The sequence below is a fragment of the Corvus brachyrhynchos genome, unplaced genomic scaffold (assembly GCF_000691975.1).
Source record: "Corvus brachyrhynchos isolate BGI_N302 unplaced genomic scaffold, ASM69197v1 scaffold398, whole genome shotgun sequence".
NCBI classification, from domain to species: Eukaryota; Metazoa; Chordata; class Aves; order Passeriformes; family Corvidae; genus Corvus; species Corvus brachyrhynchos.
The window spans coordinates 1,318,758-1,328,549 of NW_008239780.1; the positions used below are offsets into that span (position 1 = coordinate 1,318,758).

Sequence of the window (9,792 nt, forward strand, 5' to 3'; positions counted from 1 at the left end):
TGCTATTTAATTAGGAGCAGCAGCCGCTTCCCACAGAGCTGCCAGCACAGGACCTGGAGGCAGCCCAAGCACCAGACACCCCACGGGACATGGCCAGTCCTGGCCCCTGCCCCGCACCCACCCACGGTGGTGGAACTCTCCGAGGGGACAGAGCAGGAGAGCAGCTGGCACACGGCTCCAAGCCCCTCGCCAGCACTCCCAGGTACAGATTTGCCACATCCACCTCTGGGCACAAACTCCATCATTTTGGAGCTGGGATTCACCCTGAGCACAGTCTTGTTCTGGGGAACCTAAAGATTATGTGTAGCACTGTGAAGAAAAAGAGATAAAAATCCCACTCAAATTTCCCTTCCTGCAGGAGAGCATTGATTGTTTTTGTGCTACTAATTGCTCTGTGTTTAAGGAAAAAATTCTGACAGTTCTGGTGAGTCCTGCTTGCTCCAAAACACCTGGGACAGAGAAGCTGTCACTCTTGGAGGGAGGATGGCTAACTATAAACTTTCTGTGTTTTCTGTAACCAGAGAAAAATTGTCAAGGAAGAATGTATACTGGCAATGATTTTTCAGGTGTTTTTCAAGGGCAGAAATGAAACTGCATGCCACGTGACAGGGACATAAACCATCACAAAACATGTATGTGTCAGAAGAGGTGTAGGGTGGTTTTCTTTGCCTTTTCCACTCCCTTTGTCCCTGGCCTTGCAAGTGGGACAAATGCTTCTCAAAATGCTTCTGGGACAAATGCAAGTGGGACAAATGCTTCTGGGAGACTCTGGGGGAAGGGAAAGAAGAGTCTAGGAAAGAGGCAGATAAAACTGGAAGCAGCAGGACGTGATGGATATATTTGCATATCATTTTGCATTCGTGAGAACAATCATAACCCACTTATAGAGGGATGACATCAAACAAATGACATATCAGCAAATCAGTTTTAAAGCCTTTCATTTTGTTTCCAAAATAAAGTCTCTGCAGTTATTTTCCTTTTTAATCTAGGTCCATCCAATCTATTTACTGGGATTTATGGACTGAAATTTGGGATAGCTATGTTTTATCTGTCATGCCAAAAATCAGACAAATAAACACAGCCTTGTTAAGTGGGACTGGAAACTGCGGGGTTAAGGGATAATGATGAGAAATGTGTCTGAATGGGAGCAGACACGGGCAGCTTCAGGGGTGGGGCCTGTCTTTGATCACCCGGTTTGATCACACACAGCCCCTGCCACTGGAAGAAACCACTCCCCGACCCCTTCATTTCAAACAATTCCCTGCCTAATTCTGTTTCCAAAACTTTTCTATACTCGAGGAAATGGGGCTTCCTTTTTATGGGAAGGAAAATGATACAAGCAGAGCTCAGTAATTTTCAGAATATATTGGGAAGAAAAGGCATTTATTCCGTCAGGTACCAGCTGAGCCCTGCAAAAAAGATCTTTTGATAAAGCAGAAATGCCACTGATGATGCAGAAAAGACACTTGAACCTTGCAGAAACGTTCAATAAATGTGTCATGTTTGGGGGAAACCAATTTCAGCTGTGGTCATACCGCAAGATGGGAGTGTTCCACAGTGACCCTGAGTATGCAGCATAGCACAGGCCACCACTGGTCACTGATACTGGCCACACAGCTCTCAGAAGTGGTCATAGTGATTGTCAGTGGTGCTTGGGCCATCACAGATGGGCAGGAGTGAAAGCAAGCTTGGAAACCAGACCTAGACATACATGGAACAGCATATGGAAAGGTATGACTAACAAAGGATGGGGATCTGTTCCAAGTTATTCCATTCACTGTAGGGTTACAGAAGAGAACTTCATATCTTTTTAATGAGATTTCAAATTCGACTGCTAAAGGTAATAATGTTGTTGTAATTTACAGAGATATTTGTTTCTTCAAAACTGTTGATTAAGGAATTAGAAGTATATAAAATTAATGTAGCACATACTGAGTGGATTTCAAGGCAAGGGATTTACAAGCCTCACAACAGAGCTGCTGCAAACACAGGAGCAAGGTATTGTGTCTGCCTAGCTCTGGTGGGGCTCAGGTCTTGCTCTGTCAACGTTTAACACTTCTGTCTGTGGTTTTGGGGAGAAAATGAAACCGCCACAGATGACATAAAATCAGAAGAAAGGTGAAGAATGAGGTAGTAAGTCATCGAGGCTGAACATTTGGGCTTTCTAGCTTGGCATAAATAAATGGTGTTTGTTTGTTTTTTAATAAGGTCAAGCATCAAGCCATGTATCCTGGAAGTCAGGAGCCAGGCTGTGTTTGCAGGACAGGGATTGCTGCCCAGAAAAGCAGGGAGCCAGAGAACAACTGAGAGATTATGGAGAATTAAAGCTCCTCGTCCAGCACTGTAGCTTGAAGGTAAAGGAATGATTTTGGTGGGATAGAGGGAGGAAGTTTGGCACCGGTAAGGAGACGCTCTTGTTTCTGTGTTGGATGACACATGAAGATTTCTGTAGCAGAACCTAGCGGGGTCTGAGACAGGGCTGATACAGGGAGCCTTTCTGACCTGATAGTCTATGAACTGAGCTGAGTGTTTCAAATAATGCCTGGTGTGGGTGGATGAAATGCGTGCCAGCTCAACCCAGATGTGCCTTGTCTTCCCGAAGCCTCTTGTGGGAGCCAGGTGCTCACTCCCACCTCCTTGCTGGGGCTTTGTGTGCTCTGGACACACGGATGAATACAGAGGTGGGGAAAGAGGGGTTCAGGTGATACATTTTACATTTCCCCTTTGCTGCTGCCTTTTGCTCCTCTGTAGCTGCTTGGTGAGAACCAACTGTAGCCTTCAAGCATTAGAAATATTTAAAAATCATCCCTTTTGCTCAGAGGAAAGGGGGCATAGCAAACAACTGCCATGTTCCCCAAGAGATCAATAACACCCTGCAGGAAGCTAAATCGTCCTTTATTAATCTGATGAATTAGCCTGATACAGGGAGGAATAGATCAACAGCATGGAAAATAAATGCATGCCCTGAGGCAAAGCTTGTCAGCTATGGAAATAGAAGTGTCTTTTTTTTATCCATAACAAATAATCTTGAAAGTTAGGCTGGGAGACCAAAGTGACTTCTGAGGTTTGTTAGTGCAATGTGGATAGAGAAACTCACTTCTCTCTTTGAAAAGCAATTACACAATCATGCAGAGACAAGCAGTTTCCCTGCTGTGCTGCTGAATTAGAAAGCCTGAATATCTTCCTCCTTATACTTGGAGAGGGACTGATTCAGCCAAGTACTTAGGTGTATGTTTCAGCTCCAGAGTCATTCCAGGGAGCTCAGCTTTAGCCTTGAAGTATGAGGATCTGGGGAAAAAGACAAAATGAAATGGCATCAAATTTCTATCTTCTATTGAAGAAGGCAAAAGATAGTTTTCATAATAAGGAACAAAAATCAGCACACCTGACCAGCCACCCTGAAGAGGCAGCCCTGGCCCTGGGTTTTTCCCTTGCCCTTATGGGAACAAGTTGCGCACAGCCAAGAATCGTTGTGGCTTTCTCTCTGAAAATGGCATGATTCAGCTGTTCCTTAGAAAATGTGATCAGCTTTTTGAAAGTCTCCACACTACCTTTGGTTGCATTGATTTGACCAAATCAGGGCTGGCTATTTTGAGTTTTCAAAGCATAGCCAATTTGCCAGTGTGGAGAGACTCCTGATGTGACTTAGGGACATGGTTTGGTGGTGGACTTGGCAGTGTTGGTTAATGGTTGGACCCAATGATCTTTGGGTCTTTTCCAACCTAAATGAATCTCTGACTCTATGATTTGTGCCCATTTTCTTTCAAGAACATGGTGCAGCATCACCCAACCATGCTCTGCGTGGGCCAGAGCAACCCGAACCCAGCAGCTCTGCAGCAGAACTGGGGCAAATTCTTGTGACTGCTGGAGAGTTTTGTTTCCTGCAGGTGCAGGGGCTCAGCAGGAGCTTTTGCACACCTGCTGATTTCCCAGTAAAATAAGCATGAATGATTATTCCGGAGCCAGGATGATTGACATGTCAACTCTCATATCACTTAGTGTTTTCGCAAGAGTGAGAATTTCAGTTTTCATTTCAAAAGTCCGCATTTCTTGCTTAAACTGTCAGAAACTGCTTGAAGAAATTTTAAGTCAGATTTAGGATTTGAGGGCATGTCAGAATTTGCAAATGGCTGTACATGGCAATCTGAATTGATATATATGGCTCTGAAATTGCCACTGGGGACAATTTTTTGAAAGCATGCTAAAGGAACTCTGGAAGAACTTCAAGCAGAGAGCACAAGGATCTTGGTGTATTTTCTTGGTGTAGAGTTAAGGGTTACATTTTCCCCACTGAACTCCACAGCCTGAGTCAAAATTGAAAACCACTGTGGTCTCTAATTCAATCTTTACAACTTACTACTATTTTTTATTAGATAGAAAATATAAATACAGAAATAGTCCCTTACAGTTATTGGGTCTGTGCAAGACACAAGGTGTTGCCAAAAAAGCAAGAGGGGAATTCTGCAGGTGCAGAACCCAATTCAAATGATAAACTACCTCCAGTGTCACTGCTTTTCTCATTTCCCATCCCTATTGGCAAATATGAATTTTTTTCTGAACCTACAACACTGAATAAAGTTATGTAAATCTGGTGCAATGAAGAAGGCTTTTAAGCTGTGGTAGGTATATCATGGTCCTCTGCCATTCTGTGAAATTGCTTTACAGCCAGGCCATAATCGCAATGACAGACATGCTTGATTGAGTTTTGTCTCTCTGTTAATCTATGGAGTCATTTGCAGGTGAAAATGAAGAGCTATGTGTATCTGGGAAACTGGGGATGCACTGAAAAATTATCCTTTTAATACTGAGCGTGGAGATTCCCTTGTGGTATTATAGGAGTGCATTTTAGGATTAGAGTCTTTGGAAGCTTCTCGTTACAAGTGTGATTGATTTTTTAGTGGTTTTTCCCCATAAAGTAATATTAGATATTAAAGAGCATATATTTCAGGTGATAGTGAAAAACTGAAGATTAAGGCAAGGTACTGCGAATGTGAGTGCATAAGAGATGGTGAAGATGACTCATTTCTCTAATGCACAGAGTGAAAGCTTAACTGAAAGGGTGAACAGATGAGAGGCAGAGCACAAGTGGTGTTTTATTGTCAGATCCTAAGAAATGTCATTTCAGACTCTCAGGGGAATTCTGCCTGGGCTTTCCTGTTATAAGTACAATTTGTTGTACATGAAAGAAACCAATGACGAGGGCATGGATGGCCTTTCACAGTGGGATGAGGAGAGCCACACATTCCAGGCAGGGTGGATTTGCAATGGCATGTACCAAAGTAGCCAGGAAGGCTGGCTGTGTCCTTTCCAGGTAAGGATGAGCCAAGGAGAGCTACATCAAAGTGGGGGAAGGTTATCTTGAGTCTACAATAACAGACTTGGTGGGACTCACCAGATCCTGAAGCGGTGCATGAGGTTAAATCCAGCCGGTGCAGACTGGAAGGGCTTTTCTCCTCTTTTTTTTGCATAACCGGGTGCATGCTGCTGATGGAACCTTGTGTGGCTGCAGTCATCCTGTGCAGCCCTGGAGGGTTCACATTGCCGCTGTGAAAAGGAGATAAAAGCTCTTCTTATCTACATGGCTCCTCTCAGATATCAAGATGATTAGGCACACATATTTGTAAAATGTGCCCCAGCACCTCTTATTATTGACGACAGGGATGACTGTGAGCAATGAGTCAAAGTGAAAAATCAAAAGACAAGGTAAGGCAGTGGGGAGATCGTGACTTCCAGTCACCAAGGCTCTGACGTGGTTCTTGCTGACAGGGCTGCTTCCCACCCAGAAGGAAAGACCCTGACAACAACCAGGTTACAGATGGTGCAAAGAGGTTTTGGTTGCTCCTTGTCTAATCATCATAATATGAGCTGTCCCCCTCTCCTGAGAAGGCTGTCCCTGGACAGGTGACAGTGTGGAGCAGTGCCAGAGCAGATGTCAAGAGGCTGAAGCAAGGAGGGAGTCACTGAAGAGGACTTGGCCCTCCTTGAGCAGACCCATTTGATTTTCCCGTTTCCCTTGGAGAAAGAAGAGGAAGAGTAGACAAAGTGAAACAAAGAGTACCTTCACATATTGACTCGTTTCCGTGCCCAAACCTGTGTCCTTAAGCTCTCTGCTGGCTCCCCTCATCTGCACCCAATTACACACCCAGTAAGATGGTAAATACTGGGGGATCTGATCATATTTCTGTGGAAATCAATGGCAAGCCTTCCCTGGTTCTGGACCAGGCTTCTGTGAGGGAAATGCTTCTTGTGAACTACGAAAGTTGGTGGGAGAAAAAAACCCAACTTCTTAAAAATCCTTTGCAATGATCAGCATTTGAATTTAGCCATTCAGGGACTTCTGATCCAGTGTAAGTGGAAAATTGTAACCTTTGCTGAAGAGCGTGATTCTGCTCAGCGGGAGGTGGCAGGATGCTCCGGATCTCGTGGGCTTGAACCCAGAGGGAGCTTTGTTTTTAGGTCTCCTGTTGACTAAGTTCTCCTCTCTCGTTTAGAGAGGGTAGTGTTACTGTAAGGAGGAATATTCAGATGATTGTTGCCTTGGGCCCTTCAGAAAAATTGCCACATTTTACATTAAGGGCAACCTTCCTCACGTAGTACATCTCTGCAATTAATTGTCTTGACACATGATTAGTACCTAGGGGCAAGGACGGATCGTTCTGTTGATTGGGCAGGGATGCGTTATTAATTGTATAAACTGGCTTATAGTCAAAGGACACAAACCAGTGGCTGCAGTTACTGTCACTGTGGAACTGATATTTGAAAGAGCACTGGAGATTTGTGGCAGGGCAATGCTCCTTTGCCATCCCAATATGATTAAGATTCTCTCACTGCAGCTCCTAAGAAATTAGTCTTTAAACCTGATCCTCTGCAACACCAGGTCAGTTGGAATTTCTGGTACCGTGCTGCACCCTCTCATTTTCTTGTGTTTGTTTTCCCTCATTGCCCAGACATGGAATGTGACAGACAGAAGAGTGCAGGCAGCTTCTCCCCAGCTGGCAGGGAGCAGTGTGGAATTTTGTACTTAAAAAAGGAACAAGCTGACCTTGACTCATTCTGAAATGACATGATGCTCCTTTTAGAGTTTTAATGCCATTTTTTCTGCCAAGAAGTCATTTTGAAAGGAAATAAGTTCATGAAGGATGTTACAAGATTTAGCAGAAGTAAATGTCAAAAAACTCAAAAATTATAATAATGGTCATATAGTGTAATTCTTCTCTCTGTATCCCATGTAGGTGAAGCAATTTTATAGCTGTTGTTACACTGTGCAGGATCTCTTCACAGTATTAATTACCAGATGAGATAATACAGTTCAAGCCTTACATACTTCACTAAAATGAATCCCGAAGTTTTCATTGCTGATTACATGCTCTTCGTACTAATGAGGATGCTTTGGAGAGCATACCTGGACATACAGGAGGCAGCCACAGATGAGTAGGAATGATGGCTCCTTCCACAGGTGAACGTGTACAGGAGAAGCTGCAAGGTGGAGGCCAAATGAAAGTCTGACGGCCCAAGGTGGGGGGAATGTGTGAGATGGGATGAAGATGGAACCAAATATTAAGGGTTTTTTTCAGGTTAATGCTATTAGCTGTGAGTTGTGCATTGCAACACCTGCAACATCTCTGCTGACAGGAGGCAGTTCCATGCCCTGCATTTTATTCATGTTCTTTCTCTTTTTGTTTCCAGCTGTGAGGGCTCTGAGGGGAGCAGCTGGTGCTTGAATGCTTTCAGTACCTCTTGCATGAGCAGCGCCCATGCTCATTTCTAAACCTGTCCAACACCCCTGGAGCTGGTGGTGGTGCTGGGTCTCTGGTGGTGCCCGGGGTGGGGAGGACACTCCTGCCCTCAGCCTTGGGGTGACCCTCCTGCCCCCAAGTCCTGCCCAGACACATGGCTAACTGGCTGCCTGCGTGCAGCTTCACACAGTACTGACAAAATTCCTCATCTTGACAGCATCACCCTCTGCTCTCATTACTTTAGAAACAGAAATTGTCCATACCAACTTCTTAGAGTGATACCTGAAGGGAAATGCATGTTATGGTACACACTGTTATTAAGTGCCTCAGGCACCAGCAATCTTTTTTCCTGCCAGCACTGATTCATTAAGCAGCATAAGGAAGTATAACAGTGATGGGTATTAGCTTATATCTCCCTTGCTAATCAGACTCTAATTTGTCTTCTTCATTTTTGTTTCCAGTGTTTTGCATTGTTGTAATGAAGAACAAATAGCACAGGAGAAAAAGCACCTACAGAACTGTAGCTTTTTGGCTTGTGCATTTCTACCAGGCCCAAGTGGTTCACTGATAGGACTTTTATATATTGCAAATTCAAAAAGAAAGACTTCTTGGTCTAAAAATTGTCTCGATTTAAATGGGATCTCAAATTGAGAGTAAACTTCTCAACTTTAAGCACATTCAAGAGCTGCAGGCCATTGTACCTGGTGATGTCCAGGGCCCTAGAAAACTTAGAGAGGAAAAATAGGTAAACCAGATAAAGAAGAAAACAGCCCAAAAAAGGCATCGTGAGAAATACTGAACATTATGCTCTCTCCCCACAGGAGAAAACCGCTCAAACGTCAAGAGCAGCCTGGTTTGTTTCAGCAGAAGCATGGTGAGGTGCAGGAGATTCCTGTGCTGCCTTGCCGAGAACGTGTCAAAGGCTGTGGTGCCCTGGTTTTTGCAGGGCCGTGCAATGCTTCACTTTTACAGTTGATCACCTTTGTGTTTGTGTCAAACCTCACGGAAAAAAAATATAACCTAACATAAACCACACGATGTACAGAGCGAGGTGTGGGAGTGCTCAGGGCATGCAGTGGAGATGGACAGGCAGCCCCAGCGCACAGGAGGGCTGCACAGCCGAAATGCGGCCTGGCCCCGGGCAGATTTTTATGTCTTGCTGAACATTTTTCTTAGCCAGTTGTGTGGAATTTCCTTTGTTTCTGGCTTCTGCTCTCTGTTACACCTGTGGTGATTTGCAGGAGGAGAAGTGACAAAAAGCTCATCCAACTAGAAGCCCCAGTGTCTCAACCCTGTACACCTTCCACAGCATGAACACTTTCACAAATGCCTTTTTTATTTTAAAGCCAGGTCCTGGGAAGCTCTGGTTTGTTGCTGGGCTCTGTGGTGCTACCCCAGGGCTCTCAGTCCCTTGTGCCAAGAGTGGCTGGGTGTTGGCAATGGCCCCTCTGCCCTCAGGGCTTGGATCCCATAACATTTCTTTCCTTGTTCTGTCAGAAATGACCGCTGCACAGCCGAAATGCGGCCTGGCCCCGGGCAGATTTTTATGTCTTGCTGAACATTTTTCTTAGCCAGTTGTGTGGAATTTCCTTTGTTTCTGGCTTCTGCTCTCTGTTACACCTGTGGTGATTTGCAGGAGGAGAAGTGACAAAAAGCTCATCCAACTAGAAGCCCCAGTGTCTCAACCCTGTACACCTTCCACAGCATGAACACTTTCACAAATGCCTTTTTTATTTTAAAGCCAGGTCCTGGGAAGCTCTGGTTTGTTGCTGGGCTCTGTGGTGCTACCCCAGGGCTCTCAGTCCCTTGTGCCAAGAGTGGCTGGGTGTTGGCAATGGCCCCTCTGCCCTCAGGGCTTGGATCCCATAACATTTCTTTCCTTGTTCTGTCAGAAATGACCCCCATGCTCTGCTCCTGCTCACATCCTGAATTTTTAAGCATCTTTGGATAGTAACGACTTCAGAGCTACTCCTGAAAAGAACCCTGAGATTAACACTGCAACAGCAGTAAAAGTGATGCACCAATCTCTAATAAAGGTTAAGTGCCCTGTTAACCA

At 44.8% G+C, this 9,792-nt stretch overlaps 1 long non-coding RNA gene across 1 annotated transcript; it reads right to left on the bottom strand.

Annotated features, from left to right (window-relative positions):
- Positions 1-2,878: 2,878 nt before the first annotated feature.
- Positions 2,879-6,308, bottom strand: LOC108448850. Its single transcript, XR_001864889.1, has 2 exons — positions 5,393-6,308; positions 2,879-3,288 (listed from the first exon to the last, which is right to left on the bottom strand). It is a non-coding gene; the product is annotated as an uncharacterized LOC108448850 (long non-coding RNA).
- Positions 6,309-9,792: the final 3,484 nt, after the last annotated feature.